General features: G+C 42.0%; 1 protein-coding gene across 3 annotated transcripts in view; it reads right to left on the reverse strand.

Annotated features, from left to right (window-relative positions):
• PALS1 (protein associated with LIN7 1, MAGUK p55 family member) overlaps window positions 1-7477 on the reverse strand; it is a 56721-nt gene extending 49244 nt beyond the window's left edge. The window contains exon 1 of one of the 3 annotated variants that reach the window (XM_069858181.1): window positions 7379-7477. The gene's annotated coding sequence lies outside the window, so the exon portion shown is untranslated. Of the gene's footprint in view, window positions 1-5279; window positions 5302-7378 lie in introns of those variants that run through there. The other 2 variants (XM_069858179.1, XM_069858180.1) reach the window with 2 other exon arrangements.
• Window positions 7478-14854: the final 7377 nt, after the last annotated feature.

Genomic DNA, 14854 nt, shown 5'->3' on the forward strand with positions numbered 1-14854 from the left:
TAGAATTTCCACCACATCCACTTCCAGCTAAAGAATTCCAATCTTTTAGTCTCTTCTTGTAAGGCTCCATCCCGTGAACATTTTTATTGCCCTTCTCTACTTCTTTTTAGTTCTGTTATGCACTTCCTTTAAATACAGAGACCTGAATTGTACACAAGAGTGAAGACAGTAGGGTTGTGCTTAGCTGTAATACGATGTCATCTGTCATCTTCATATCCTTCCTGAAACATTTAGCATTTTGTTGGCTTTCTGGCTGCCACTCACACTACAGAAAGCATAGCAAACTGACACAATGGTTAAAGATAGTTTCTGTAGAACTGCTGAGAAAGTTAAGAGTCTGGTCCAATTTTATTACACTTCAGAAACAGCTAGACATCCCAGCAGACACTTGCTAAAAATTATTTCTTGAGCTCTTGGCACTGAACTACTTTCATTCTCCACAGTACCAGATAATAGTCATCATTAAAAGAAATAATCCTGCATAGCTTCACTCATTACAGAATATTTTCCCACTGAAACAGAAGTGGTATTTTTTGAATATATCAAAGCTGTAATAAGAGGTTAGGAACACAAGAACCAGAAAATCTAAAGAAAAACCACGACAGTACTGCGCAATGAAATAAATGCTAAGTATAGGTACAGTTTTACAAGTCAATCCAACCTTAATACACAAATCAACAACGTGATGGGAAAGCAAAAGCAAAAGGTCCTAAGACTTCATAGTGTAGGAATGGTGTGATCCAAAACGCAGTACCTTCCCAACACTGCCCATCTTCCCTATAAACAGAGTGAAGACTGAGAAAGTCTCATCTTTGAGGGTTGAAAGAATGCAAGAAAATGAGCAAGAGAAAAGTTGCCAAAAAAAAAGGTAGTAGTAAAAATGTAAGAGGTGCACACTAAACCAGGAAAGATCTAAGGAAAAACAATATATTGTGACTATTCAAAATTGATCCTATGACTCCTCCCTATTAGCAATAAGCTTACTAGTCTAAACAAGACATTGATATAAAAAAGAAACAGTTTTACCTAAAAATTACTTCATAAACAATAAGCCAAAATAACTCTCAACTGCTGCTTCAAAACATCATATAATTAGATGCAGAGTTCTGTTTTTCAGTCAAGAAAAAAAGCTTTTCATTGCACTTCATTTTGAGCTCTCCTTACTTGAAAATTAGCAAATGCTTAAAGAATGTAATGACCTACAAAATATGTCAACATAATCACTTTTGAACAGCTTTTCACCCGTTATCTTAAAACCATCCTCAGGACTTTTTCTTTTGGAAGGAAGGACAAGTGACATGTGCTTTTTGGATTTCTAGCTTTCCTTGGGATATGCTCTCAGTCTTTAATATTTACATCTCACCTGATTAGCCAACGAAGTAAGAAGAAACTTAAGGTAGAAAAGCATCTACTCAAGTGCAGAAACCTCACATTGCCACTTCCCTCATCTTTCCACTGAAGCCAAGTAATTTGCCTCTTCAGAATTCTAGCTAGCTCTCATTACATTAGGTTAAAACAACACGCTTTATTAGGAAGTGGTTGATGACAATAGTTAAAGACTTTACAGAAGATGGTAACACACACTAGATGAATATTCTACAAACAGGCAAGACTTAAATTGATAATTCCGTAGAAAAAGTCTACAAATCCAACAAGAACTTAGGCTCAAGTGGATTTTTACTGCTGTTTACAGTGTTAATAAAAGATGTAAAACAGACTATTTCACTGGTCAAAACCAAAATCAGTACTGCTGGACTCAAGTCATTTAGCCCAACAAGACAATGTCGAGCTGATCAGCTTTTACCGCACTTTACTCTTAAGACATTGCTAATTCCTCCCTGTAAGTAATTAGGTTACTAATTTAGAACACATCTTGATTACTGGAAAAAATGAAATGGTGAGAGCTTGCATTATGTTTTAATTATCCTACAACAACAATCACCATCTTTAAACACACACAGCCCATTCCATTTCAAACCACTTTCCTGCTCTCCTGCATCTGAGGACTTCTAATACCATTCAAACAAAATGTAAATGTCACAGGATAGTAGCACTAAGCAATTCCATCACCACTTGATCCTACAGGAACTGATTCTGCAGAAAGCACGTGATGTCCACTAATGCTATATTCTCTCACTAACACAGGACTAAGTTTGTCTGCTGACATCATATGCCCTTTCAGACAAATGGGAAAGAGATTTGCTCTCTGAAAACAAGGATACACGTATGTAAGAAGTAAAACTAATATAATATAAACCAATACAATCCAAACCTTCATCTCTTTGAAATCTCTGGATGCTTAACCTGAAAGTATGAGCTGTGCCTTCAGAGACGAGAGAACATTTAGAACACAGGACATAAAGGAATTAGCAACACATTCTTAGTCAATGTAAGCCATTCAGTTAATTTCTATGGCACATAATGCAGTTATCTGTAACAGTTTTTCTACAGAAGCAACCCTAATTTCCTTATTCAAGGTGCACTGCGTTAATCCACGATTAATCTGTCTCAAGTTTCATTAACAGTACCTGACAAGTCAATAGCAATTTGATAAAATCAGACAAACAAGGGCAACCACAAGTTTTCAACCATGGCACTGCAGGAACACTGCATGATCTGATATTAAGGTCAAGCCTTAGCTTTGTGCACAGAGGTATCACGTTCTGAAGAAAAAGTTGTTACGATATCTGCTGCGCTGAAGAATTTAACTTAGTGCCACAACCACCATGCAGAAAAACTTGCTCCCCTGCCTAGATTTCTCCTCTGCCACACAGGAAACCAGCTTCTAATTAAGTGATTAATAGAGAAGACATTACCAAAGCATACCACCTTCACTGGCCTTAATTGTGAAAATCATCCCAGCTAAAAGAACACTTGGGTTTACATTTGAGTATTCAGATGGGAGCTGACCCTCTTGGTCTTTCTGCCACCCAAACCAAGACCAAGATTAGGCTCCAGGAAAATGGACAGGTGATGGGAAACATCAAAAGTAAAGTCACTTCTCTCAGTGCGTGTTTTTACCAAACAAGGTGATCTTTTAAAGTTGGATAACTCTTCTGTATACATCCTATTAAACATAAGTCACCCCTATGCCATCACACTGCTAACAAGACACACTTTCAGGCATGAGTATACATCGTCCTCTTTTAATCCCATGCATTTGTATGCAGAACTCCACTCAACACTACCGGTGCCTAAATTAATACTTCTTTTGTAGACTCTCCTTCCTGATAAAAAAAGATACACTTATCCTTGGAAATCAACTTGGAACGCCAACAGCCACCTCCCAGCACCACTGCCAGGTCAAAGAGCAGCTGCTGAGATTGCACTGGAACTTCCTGGTAATCAAAGGTTTTTAGTTCTGTTTTAGTCAACTTTCTAGAAAGCTTGAAAATACCACCAAACAACTTCACACAATGAAAATAAGACAATTCACACTGACTATTCACATAACAGTTGATGAATGTACATAGGTATGGGCTTTAGATGCTAATATACGATTACCAGACCTGAGTATTCCCAATATCTTTTGTAAAGGACCACTTAACTCATCACTTTTAATACATCCTTATCACCTTACGAGAAATCATTCCTGGTTCTAAACTACTGTCCTGCCCCATTCCCGTTCTCCAACGCCCCTCAACAAAAAACATTCAAGAGTCTTCTGAACTGTCTGTTATAGTCAAATAACCAAGCATAACCTTCCAACAGTTTCCTCATAAGATTAGTCCTGGTGTAATACAAGAATGAAATGTATGGTTTAATTTCTGTCTTATTTTTCTTAAAAACTGTATTTTTCCAGAATTTCTATTAATTATATCATTTGTTTCTCTGTTAGAACTTTTGCAGGAGTTTATTTTCTATGCTGATAAAATATAGTGAATTCAGATGCTAAAGTTTAGGATTAACCATCATGAGCTGCACTGTCACATGTATCAACCGTCAAGCCTTTTCTCTAACCCTAGGGAAGAGATTTTAAAAATTAAATACTAGGAGCAAAATCAAGTATTAAAAATGTTAACATAAAATCACATTAAATATTTCTTAGTTACTATTTTTCTGTAGAAGACAATTATGGCCAACCAGAATAGATACATGATGCAACAGGCAAATCACTTAAGGAAAGACAAGGCACTGAGGTGGTCTTTATAGCAGATAATAATTATAAGTATGAAGAAAAAAAAAGACATTTTTGTATCTAATTATTTAGCATCTTATAAGAAAACAGAATTAGATCCACAAGAGAATGTAAATACAATGCCACCTACTAGACTCCACAAGCCATAGGTAAGCAAACAATTTCTGCCCTACAACGAAAAGGGCACATTACCAATGTTATTCAAATATCTAACACTCAACATGAGTAGGAATTGGCCAAGTCAGCCGAGAATAAAGACAAAAATCTGAGTCTCCAGAATTTCACACCATGCTAGGTAAAGTAAAAAAATCCCTTTCATCTATTCTTTCAACACTTTGCCCTGTAACAAGGAGACTTAGGTTCATATCATCAGTTTACACTTGATTATGCTTCTTGCCAGCCAGTCTCTCGGCTACATACTCCATTCTCTCCCTTCCCAAGTGAATATTACTCCTCATGAATGAGATTAGATGGTGTCTGGAACCCCCCCCCCCCGCCACATCCAAACACCCTGGGGATGTTCCCCCCAAAACCAGAGGAATTTACACCCAAATCTCAACACACTGGGCAGGTATTCAAACCATTTACTTAACTGCAAAGAAATGCAACAACACATCCTTTTTCTAACAAAAAAAGAAGTATGTAAGATTAGGCCTTGCTGTGTTCCCTGCTTAACAGAATAAAAGCATTCCTCGTAGAAATGTACATTATTAATTGTATCTCTGTTCGCTTTCTAATTTAACTGATGCAAACTTTGAGGGTAAAAGCATTTTTTTTTCTTCCCACACAGCTATGTATTTATATGCAATTAGACACCCTTGCAGTATAAAACAAGTCTGTAACAATTGACACACACAGTTTATCACCTCCGGTTAAAAAAACCCCAAACAACTAAAACCCAAAAGTTACATTAAAATACCCTGGTATATAAACTACTTGTGTGGTCATGATTTCCTCTTTTTGTTTTGAGTTCTGCTTCATACTTTAGTCTGAACTATACACAAAATGTTTTGTCATATAGCTATATTAGTAATGCAGAAAAGAAGGTGAGTACACAAAACACTTCTTTCATCAGAACTCATGTATTAAAGAAAACTCCAGTGTAGATAATTATACTAGAAAAATAATTTTGCCAACATACCTAATTTTAAACCACAGTATAAACTGATCCCACCAAATGATTTTTCTACCACAGGTACAACAGCAAACCTTTTACAAACATACAAACACCTCTCTTTGCCAATAAAAAATGCAAAACAATACAGCAATATTTAATTAATATTTACAAAAAGTCTTGAGGTTTTCTGATGAACGACCAAGGCAGTAATTACTCTAGTGTTCCAAATACCGTAATGTCAAGCCTTTCTGCAACAATACCCGTTGCTAGAACTTTTAAGAATTTTAAACATGACATGAATACAAATACAAATCCTGTAGTCTAAGAGATAGCAGGCTGCTAGAATTCTCAGCCTTCAGTGCTCTAGAAGTCTAACACCAGAAGGAATGCACTTAACCAAAAGCGCAAACTAGAAAAAAAATAGTAGCTGAAAAAGGTAGTTAGGTTAACGTTTGACATTAAGTTACAGTTCAAGATACATTATAAAAGAATTTGCATCCAAAAGTGCTGTGGGATTTTTTAAAGCCTACAACTTCAAACTATAGCAAGAGATTTTAATTAAATATCAGCAAATGGTAGTTATGAAAATATAATTACTTACATAGGAAAATATATATGGTTGCATAAGAACTTCAGACTACATGAAGCTTTCCGTGCCTGTAACCCTCGGTATGAATGCTAACCTCCACACTGCATTTTCACTACTTCCCATCACATATTGCTGTGGCAATGAAAGATGCCCGAGACCCCACAATAGCCAAGTACCTCCTGCAGATTCCTAAGACGGCTAAATCAGTCTAGTGAAGAAACACTTTTATTTATGTTTCTCAGTAAGTTCAGATCTTTTGAAAGGAAAATTGATAAAAACTAGGTAATACTATCATCTTTACCATTACTTAATTCAACATAGTAATAATTACCTTCCACACATTAGAAGGATATTAAACCTGCAACAACTACTGTGAAAAGAGTTAAGTGTTCATGTATGTACGTTTACCTCTCCATTACTTTATTAACAGTAATGTGAATTACATTTAACATTCTAGTATACTGCTTCACAATGTGCTGAAATATAAATATTTGATGCCTTGTTAAAACATCTACAGTACTAACCACTAGTTAAGCTCCTAACATGTTCAGTTCATATATGTATAAGCCAGCGAGACTCTAAAGCACTGGGCACTTAGATTTGTAATAACAGCTCTAAGATGACTGTACGGGAAAAAAAAGATGTGCTGTTTGTGAAAATTCAGAGGACAGATTAAAACCAAAAGGTTGCAGGCTCGGACACCCAGTTAAAAGACAAATGAAAGACGTTCTATTCTTGAAAAATCCAGGAAAATCACCTAAATCCTCCAAAATGCCAGACAGGTGCCTTTAAGACATGTGAAGCTGCGCACTGAAGCAACAGCCATTCAGAATAAGACTACCACCAGCCCCTTCTTAGAAGTTTAATTGCAGTTACTGATTATCGCTACTTAAATAGAACGTGACTATTTTGCTCTAGTGAAAGACCCACGAAGCTAGTTTACATAATAATTCCATCGAAGAAGCTTTAAGAATTACTTTTTAAAAGAAGAAACTCCCACAAAACTATCTAACGTTTATCCTTTTAATATCCCTCGCGAGGTTCGTTCTCAGCGATCCGTCCCACATGAGACATCCGAGAACATTAATTACTTCAGCAATATATTATTACAATACCAGTATTGAAATATTGATATTTTTCAATATCAATAATTTTTCGAAGCGGTCAAACACAAGCTAATTCAAGGTTCTCGTGCAGCCCGGCTCACCGAACTCCAAGCGTTCTTTGTCGCCTGCCTGCAGAGTCTGTCTCACAGCCCAGCCGCGGCCCCTTCGCGGGAGACGGGGGGAACAGGAGCAGGACGAGCTTTTTGAAAGCCAAGGCAGCCCCGAGGATGGGGGGGAGGAAAGAGAAGGGGGGGCAGCCCCGGGAGTGGAAGGAGGGGGGGGAGGGGAGCAGAACCACGGGAGAAAGAGGGGGGATGGCAGCGCCCGGGGCGGGGGGGGCGTGGGTGGGTAGGGACCGACGCTGTTCCCTCAACACCCCACCGACCTAGGCTCGTCGGGGGAGGCGCCCGGCAGGACCTGTCGCTCACCGTCCTTCCCTTGCCGCCGCGCTCCGGGCCCGGCCACCGCCTGGAAGTCACGGTCGCGCCCGCCCGCCCGCAGTCCCCGCGCAGCCGCCGCCGAGCACCGCCCCGCCCGCTCCCGGGCCCCGGCAGGCCCCGCCCCCTCCCAGCCGGGCCCCGCCCCGCCCGCTCCCAGGACCCTCCAGGCCGTGGCTCCCCTCCAGACCGCGCCCCCTCCCCACCCCTCCCCTCCCGACCGCGCCCCCGCACTCTCCTCGCCTCCGGCTGCGCTCTCCGCCCTCTTCCCGCAGGCGCCGTGACCGGGCGGGGCGGTCGCGGAGCTGTGGCTGCTGCTGTGCCCGCATCTCGTCGCTGTGGCACAGCGCTCCCCGCACAGCGGAGAGTCGCCGTTACACCCCGCGCCGAGCCCCGGCCGCTCCGCGCCGCTGCAGCCCCTTCTCATCCACCTCGCGTTCCCCGGCACTGCCGCGAAGGCACAGGCCGGGCCTGAATGTCCCGGCCAGGCTGGGGCTGGCTGTGGGGTGGAAAATCATGGAATCATAGAATGGTTTGGGTTGAAAGGGACCTTAAAACCCATACAGTTCCAGCCCCCCTGCCGTGGGCAGGGACACCTCCCGTTAGATCAGGCTGCCCAAAATCAACCAACCTGGCCTTGGAACACCTCCAGGGATGGGGCAGCCACAGCTTCCCTGGGCAACCTGTGCCAGTGCCTCACCACCCTCATCGTAAAGAAATTCTTCCTTTTGTCCAGCCTAAATCTGCCCGTCTGCAGTTTATAGCCATCACCCCTACTCCTGTTGCTACAAGCCTTTATGAACAGTCCTTCTCCAGCTTTCTTGTAGCCCCTTCAGGTACTGGAACGTCGCTATAAAGTCTCCTTGGAGCCTTCTCCAGGCTGAACAACCCCAACTCTCTCAGCCTGTCCTTGTATGGGAGGTGCTCCAGCCCTCTGAGCATCCTTGTAGCCCTGCTTTGGACCCGTTCCAACAGCTCCATACCCTCCTAATGCTGGGGATTCCAGAACTGGACACAGTAGTCCAGGTGGGGTCTCACAAGAGCAGAATAGAGGGGCAGAATCCCCTTCCTTGCTCTGCTGGCCACACTTCTTTTGATGCAGCCCAGGATACAGTTGGCCTTCTTGGCTGTGAGCACACACTGCTAACTCATATTGAGGTTGTCATCAACCAGCACCCCCAAGTCCTCCTCTGCAGGGCTTCTCTCAATCATGTCACCCCCACATCCTGTACTGAAACTGGGGATTGCCCCGACCCAGGTGTAGGACCTTGCACTTGGCCTTGTTGAACTTCAGGAGATTCCCACAGGCCCATTTCTCCAGCTTGTCCAGGTCCCTCCGCATTACGTCCCATCCTTATGTGCCCTGTGATCCCAGAGTCCAGCTGCTCTCCGGAGAGCAGAGTGGGCTGATGCACGGGAAATGCCAAGAACATTGGTTTTAGAAGAAGGAGGGAAATGGGACATTGAAAGTAGTTTTACCAGCTCGTTTGTATCCATGACTGTGTTTTACTATACCAGGGACACACATCTTCAGTGCTGCAGTGTAGTTTGAGCTGAAAACTGTATTCCCACCCCTGGTTTTTCTGGCTAGTCTGCCTAGATCATTGCCTGAGGCATTAGAAGAAGTGTTCCACATAACAAGATCAGAAAAAAAAAAGTAATTCTTAGCTCACTAAAAAGGCCTAAAGAGATTCTTGCTTTAGCCTATCTATCCTTGCTTCAGTGTAACCATCTGTGTCCTTTATCTCTGTATCATTCTCCATAGTGAAATCCAGATACAGGCCTCAAAACATGTTTTCTTTGGACCTTTTCTAAAGGTAGTCATACCGTTCAATGTTCTAAGTTCCCAAACCAGATCCTGTGGTTTTCTTTGCTTACTGTATGAAAAGACCAGCTGACCTGACACAGTACTTAAGGGCAAGGGAGCCCATGAGGGCTGGGAGCTTTTCAAAAAGGAAATCCTAGCAGGCCAGGAGAAAGCCATCCCCATGTTCCGGAAAAAAAGCTGGCAGGGGAGAAAACCAGCTTGGTTGAACAGAGACATCTTGAGTGATATCAAGAAGAGAAATGTTTATGGGCTCTGGAAGAGGGGATAGGCCTCTTGGGTGGACTACAGGAGGGAAGTGAGATTGTGTAGAGAAAAAATCAGAAGGGCTAAGGCTCAACTAGAAATCAGATTGGCAAAGTCTGTGAAAGATAACAAAAAATCCTTCTATAAATATATAAATAATAAAAGGAGGACTAGGGAGACCATACAGTCCCTACTGGATGCAGAAGGAACAACAGTGACAGGGGATGAGAAAAAGGCTGAGGTACTTAATGCCTTCTTTGCTTCAGTCTTTAATTGTAAAGAAAGTTGTTCCGTCTGTGTACAAACCCAGGAGCTAGAGGAGCAAAATGAGGCTCCCATGATCCAAGAGGAGGTGGTCAGAGCCTTGCTAGCCCGACTAGACACCCACAAGTCTATGGGGCCGGATGGGATTCATCCAAGGGTATTGAAGGAGCTGGCGAATGTGCCAGCCAAACCCCTTTCCATCATCTTCCAACAGTCCTGGAAGACTGAGGAAATCCCACTGGACTGGAGGCTGGCTGATGTTGTGCCCATCTACAAGGGTCGCAGGGAGGACCCAGGAAACTACAGGCCTGTCAGTCTGACCTCAGTGCCAGGGAAAGTCATGGAGCAGGTGATCTTGATTGGTATCACGAAGCACATGCAAGAGAACCGGGTGATCAGGCCCAGTCAACATGGGTTCACAAAAGGCAGGTCTTGCCAAACTAACCTGATCGCCTTCTATGACAAAGTGACTCGGCTGCTGGATGAGAGAAAGGCTGTGGATGTATCTTCCTGGACTTCAGTAAAGCCTTTGACACAGTTTCTCACAGCATTCTGCTTGAGAAACTGTCAGCCTCTGGGCTGGACAGGCGCACACTCTCCTGGGTGGAAAACTGGTTGGATGGCCGGGCCCAGAGAGTGGTGGGAAATGACATTAAATCCAGCTGGATGCCAGTGACAAGTGGGGTTCCCCAGGGCTCAGTGCTGGGTCCAGCCCTGTTCAATGTCTTTATCAATGACCTGGATGAAGGCATTGAGTGCACCCTTAGCAAGTTTGCGGATGATGCTAAGCTGGGTGGAAGTGTCGCTCTGCTGGAGGGTAGGGAGGCTCTGCAAAGGGATCTGAACAGGCTGGACCGCTGGGCAGAGTCCAATGGCATGAGGTTTAACAAGGCCAAATGCCGGGTCCTGCACTTGGGGCACAACAACCCTGTGCAGTGCTACAGACTAGGAGAAGTCTGTCTAGAAAGCTGCCTGGAGGAGAGGGACCTGGGGGTGTTGGTTGACAGCCGACTGAACATGAGCCAGCAGTGTGCCCAGGTGGCCAAGAAGGCCAATGGCATCTTGGCTTGTATCAGAAACAGCATGACCAGCAGGTCCAGGGAGGTTGTTCTCCCTCTGTACTCGGCACTGGTAAGACCACTCCTCAAATCCTGTGTTCGGTTCTGGGCCCTTCACCACAAGAAGGATGTTGAGTCTCTGGAGCGAATCCAGAGAAGAGCAACAAAGCTGGTGAAGGGGCTGGGGAACAGGTCTTACGAGGAACGGCTGAGAGAGCTGGGGTTGTTTAGACTGGAGACGAGGAGGCTGAGGGGAGACCTCATTGCTCTCTATAACTACCTGAAAGGAGGTTGTAGAGAGGAGGGTGCTGGCCTCTTCTCCCAAGTGACGGGGGACAGGACAAGAGGGAATGGCCTCAAGCTCTGCCAGGGGAGGTTTAGGCTGGACATTAGGAAAAAATTCTTCACAGAAAGGGTCATTGGGCACTGGAACAGGCTGCCCAGGGAGGTGGTTGAGTCACCTTCCCTGGAGGTGTTTAAGGTACGGGTGGACAAGGTGCTAAGGGGCACGGTTTAGTGTTTGATAGGAACGGTTGGACTTGATGATCCTGTGGGTCTCTTCCAACCTGGTTATTCTATGATTCTATAATGCGTGCCCCACCCAGCTACCTGCAGAGGAAACGGAATGTATTCTACCTTTTCATCCTGTGGCTCAAACTCCCCACAATATCTTTTTGTTTGCTGTTTTCAGGGCAGCAATGCCTTATAACTGTGTTTGAGCAGTTATTTCTGTTCTGACAAATAACAAACGTCTTTGTATCAAGTGGGGAAAACTGCAGTGCTGCAGGAAGTACAAATCTTGTTGGACTGCAGAAGTCTTTACTTGGGAAATAAAAATGGAAGGAAAACGTGACACTGGTAATCCGTGGCTAAGCATCTCCAAACATGGTGCTTTTCACCTTTATAACAAAATGGTGAAAGTTCACATGAATGTTATTTTTACAAACTGCTTTGGCAAAAGGCCTGGAAACAAGAAAGGACTTTTTCAAAATATGTTACTGGCCTAGAAGATTTAATGGCTGCAAAAAGTAGCTAGGTTTATTAGTTGGCTGTTCACTGTTGTCATCCTCATCCAAACAGATCACCAGTTTGCAGCCTTTTCTATATCCAAGGTCGGGATGATCAGGCCAAAAAAACGCACAAATTCTGATTACAGTTTCCCTCAACTGACAGCATTTCTCACTCCGCTCACAGAAATTCTCATTGTTTCCAGTTTGCTTGTTGCCTGGTAGCCAGTTTTTAAACCAGGATAAGGGAATTTTCTTCAATATAGTGTGCAATTTGTAGTAGAGAAGGATTCACACCAGTTCGAGAGTGTCTATTTCCCTCCTTTACTTTCTTATATCTGTAGCTGAAGTTTTAATCTTTTGCCAGAAGGGGTAGCCAGATCAGGTTAAGACTGAGCTTGGGATATGTCTTGGATATATCTGCTTAAAGATCTGCTTGTTTCTTTGGTAACCAATCTTCTCCCTCTGGCTTTCACAAACCCTATCATTAGCCTTTGCCCAGCTGTCAAATCCATTCATAAGATACTTGAATGAGGAGTGCTAGGCTAATTCTATCCAACCGATTAAAATATTCTGTCAGGCCAAGAAGTTGTCATACCCGAAAATGTTTCAAAATAGAGCACAGGATCAGCAGTATTATTTGTAAAGACCCAGATAACCTTTCTTTTTTACATCATTGTGTTAGTAATTGAAATTAACAGCTCTGATGGGTCATTTTGCCTTGTGGATGCTGCTTGTTGGTACACCAAGAACACCAAAATTGCTGTAAGAAAATCAATATTTTGGTTTTAATTTAACAAAACATGCAAATTAAAAAGAATTGATACAGAGAAAGAAAATGAGTGTGAGAATGAGGAAAGACAATGGAAAGATGATTTGGAATATCAAAGCTTTTAATCTTCCTTCATTTTGTCTTAGTAGAACCTCATAGGAAAAATTAATCAGCTAAAGCAGCTCTTAAAGGAAATAAGAAAATTACTTACCAAAGTACTATATACCATGCTGTTCCATCTCTTCTTCAAAGTTTTCAGTGATTATCTTTAAAGAAAAAAGAACTGAAAAGAAATATCTAAGGGATACCTTTTGTGAGCTTGGATCTGAGAACATTTTGATTTTAGACGTGGATTTTCTATGATTTTTACTATCAGGGATTATGGGAACATTAAAGGCATCTGCAGCTACAGAACCAATGTATTTAGGCAACTTAATTTGTTATTGAAGAAACTTCTTTTTAATGTTGATGCATTCATCCCACATCCCATATTTTTTTTTAACAAAGAAAATGTTTGACAAATTTAATTTGACATGAATTAGTGTCACTGTTTGCATGCAAGGTGCTGGTATAACCATTGACTGATATAGATCTGGCTGATTTTAACCAACAGAAATATGAAAAATGTTACTGACTTAAGCATCAGCCTAGCACAGGACAAAAAGTTTTCTTTGAAACCATTGCCCTCTGGAGGAAGAGTGAAAAACCATGGAAGGATTAGGTAAAAATTCCCTTTTATGTCACTGGATAACCGAATATACATATGCTTTACAGTCCAGGAGTGGTTCTACATACAGATGCAAAAAAAGGAGTGCTCTGTCAGGACAGTCAAAAGTGGCCACAGTGCTTAAGTCAGTAAAGGCTGGAGGAGAAGTAATCCCCATCTGGCTACCCCATTACTCTACTCCCCTTTATCTCTAAACTCTTTATCTCAACTCACTGAATTTCCATTCTACAACAGATGTACTTTCTCTTCCAACTTTGCCTTGGATCCCTTCCAAGCTGGTGTCATCCCTCTCTATTTACCAAAATATTTTTTTATGCAATCCCTAAAGTATTCTTGCTTGCCTGATGTCAGAGTCTGTACTTTGTCCTCTTTCTTTCTTGACCTTTCTACTATGTGTATGTTTGTTCATTTCATTGGGTTTTTTATTATTTTTATTACTCTTTCCTTCTTGATTTTTTATTCTTTCAAAGTTTTGAGAAGTTGCACTCTTCTTTTTATCTCTCTACTTTCATGTCTGGTATCTCTTTAAACAAACTCTTGTCCTCCTGCCTCTGAGAACTTCACAGGGTTTTTTTTTATTGATAGGTTATATCTTGGATAATCACATTTAAATGTCACCTTTAACTGAATATGAATGAAAGTCAACTCCTTCCTGCTCAGACTTGGCCTGTATATTCTTCCTGTGTTGCAGGGCTAACGACAATATCTCACAGTGGTCTTTCAGTTTGATTTATAGCAATCTGGTGTCTTCTGACTGGAAATATGGTGATTGTTTTAACTCTAAATAGGTCACATGCACCAGTCACCTCAAAGTATGTGACAGCAGCACTAACCTACTTGTAGGGCTAACTGTGTTCAGTGTCTAGCTCTTCAAAGCAGACTGGATAATACAAAAGTCCAGAAGCTAAATAGTGCATTATGCAAGTAAAAAAAAAAAAAAAGTCTCTCCCATCCTCCACAATCCAGCAATGGAAACCCTGAATTTTGAAATTAATACAGCAACCAATTTACGTTCAGCCTTCCTTGAACTAGGACAATAAATATCAAGGATTCAAATATGGCTGGTTTATATTTTGATAGTGTCTAGATCTGTTCCTTACTTTCTGTCCAACAGTTATATTCTATATTCATGTTCATCTGGGTGGCTGAAACACCTTCCTCGCTGGCTTCTAGTGTCCCCTGTCACTCCTTCAGATCTGAAATTGGACAACTCCAAGTAAAGTCACAGTATTTATACACAGGGTCACAAACTCCACAGAAGTTCAGCTGTAGAAAAAAATTAATCTCCAGAAGAGCGGTCTCAAGTCTGGCGGTACTACTTATCTCTCACTGAGGGGATCTTGAGTCCAGAAATTGGAAGATGGGTGCCCCAGAGTAAAGCTGGAAGTAAGGTTGTTAAAGGAAAAGTCTGGTGCACTATTTTTAATCCAAAAAAATAATGGGTAATGAAAATTAACTTTCTTGCCACTGTTTTCCCTTCCCCTATTAAGTTATACTCAAATTAGTCATTATCTCATCTGGCTTTTCATAAGTTTGCTGCTTCTTGTTCTTCCTTGAGTAGATTATCC

Source organism: Phaenicophaeus curvirostris, chromosome 5 (assembly GCF_032191515.1).
Source record: "Phaenicophaeus curvirostris isolate KB17595 chromosome 5, BPBGC_Pcur_1.0, whole genome shotgun sequence".
NCBI classification, from domain to species: Eukaryota; Metazoa; Chordata; class Aves; order Cuculiformes; family Cuculidae; genus Phaenicophaeus; species Phaenicophaeus curvirostris.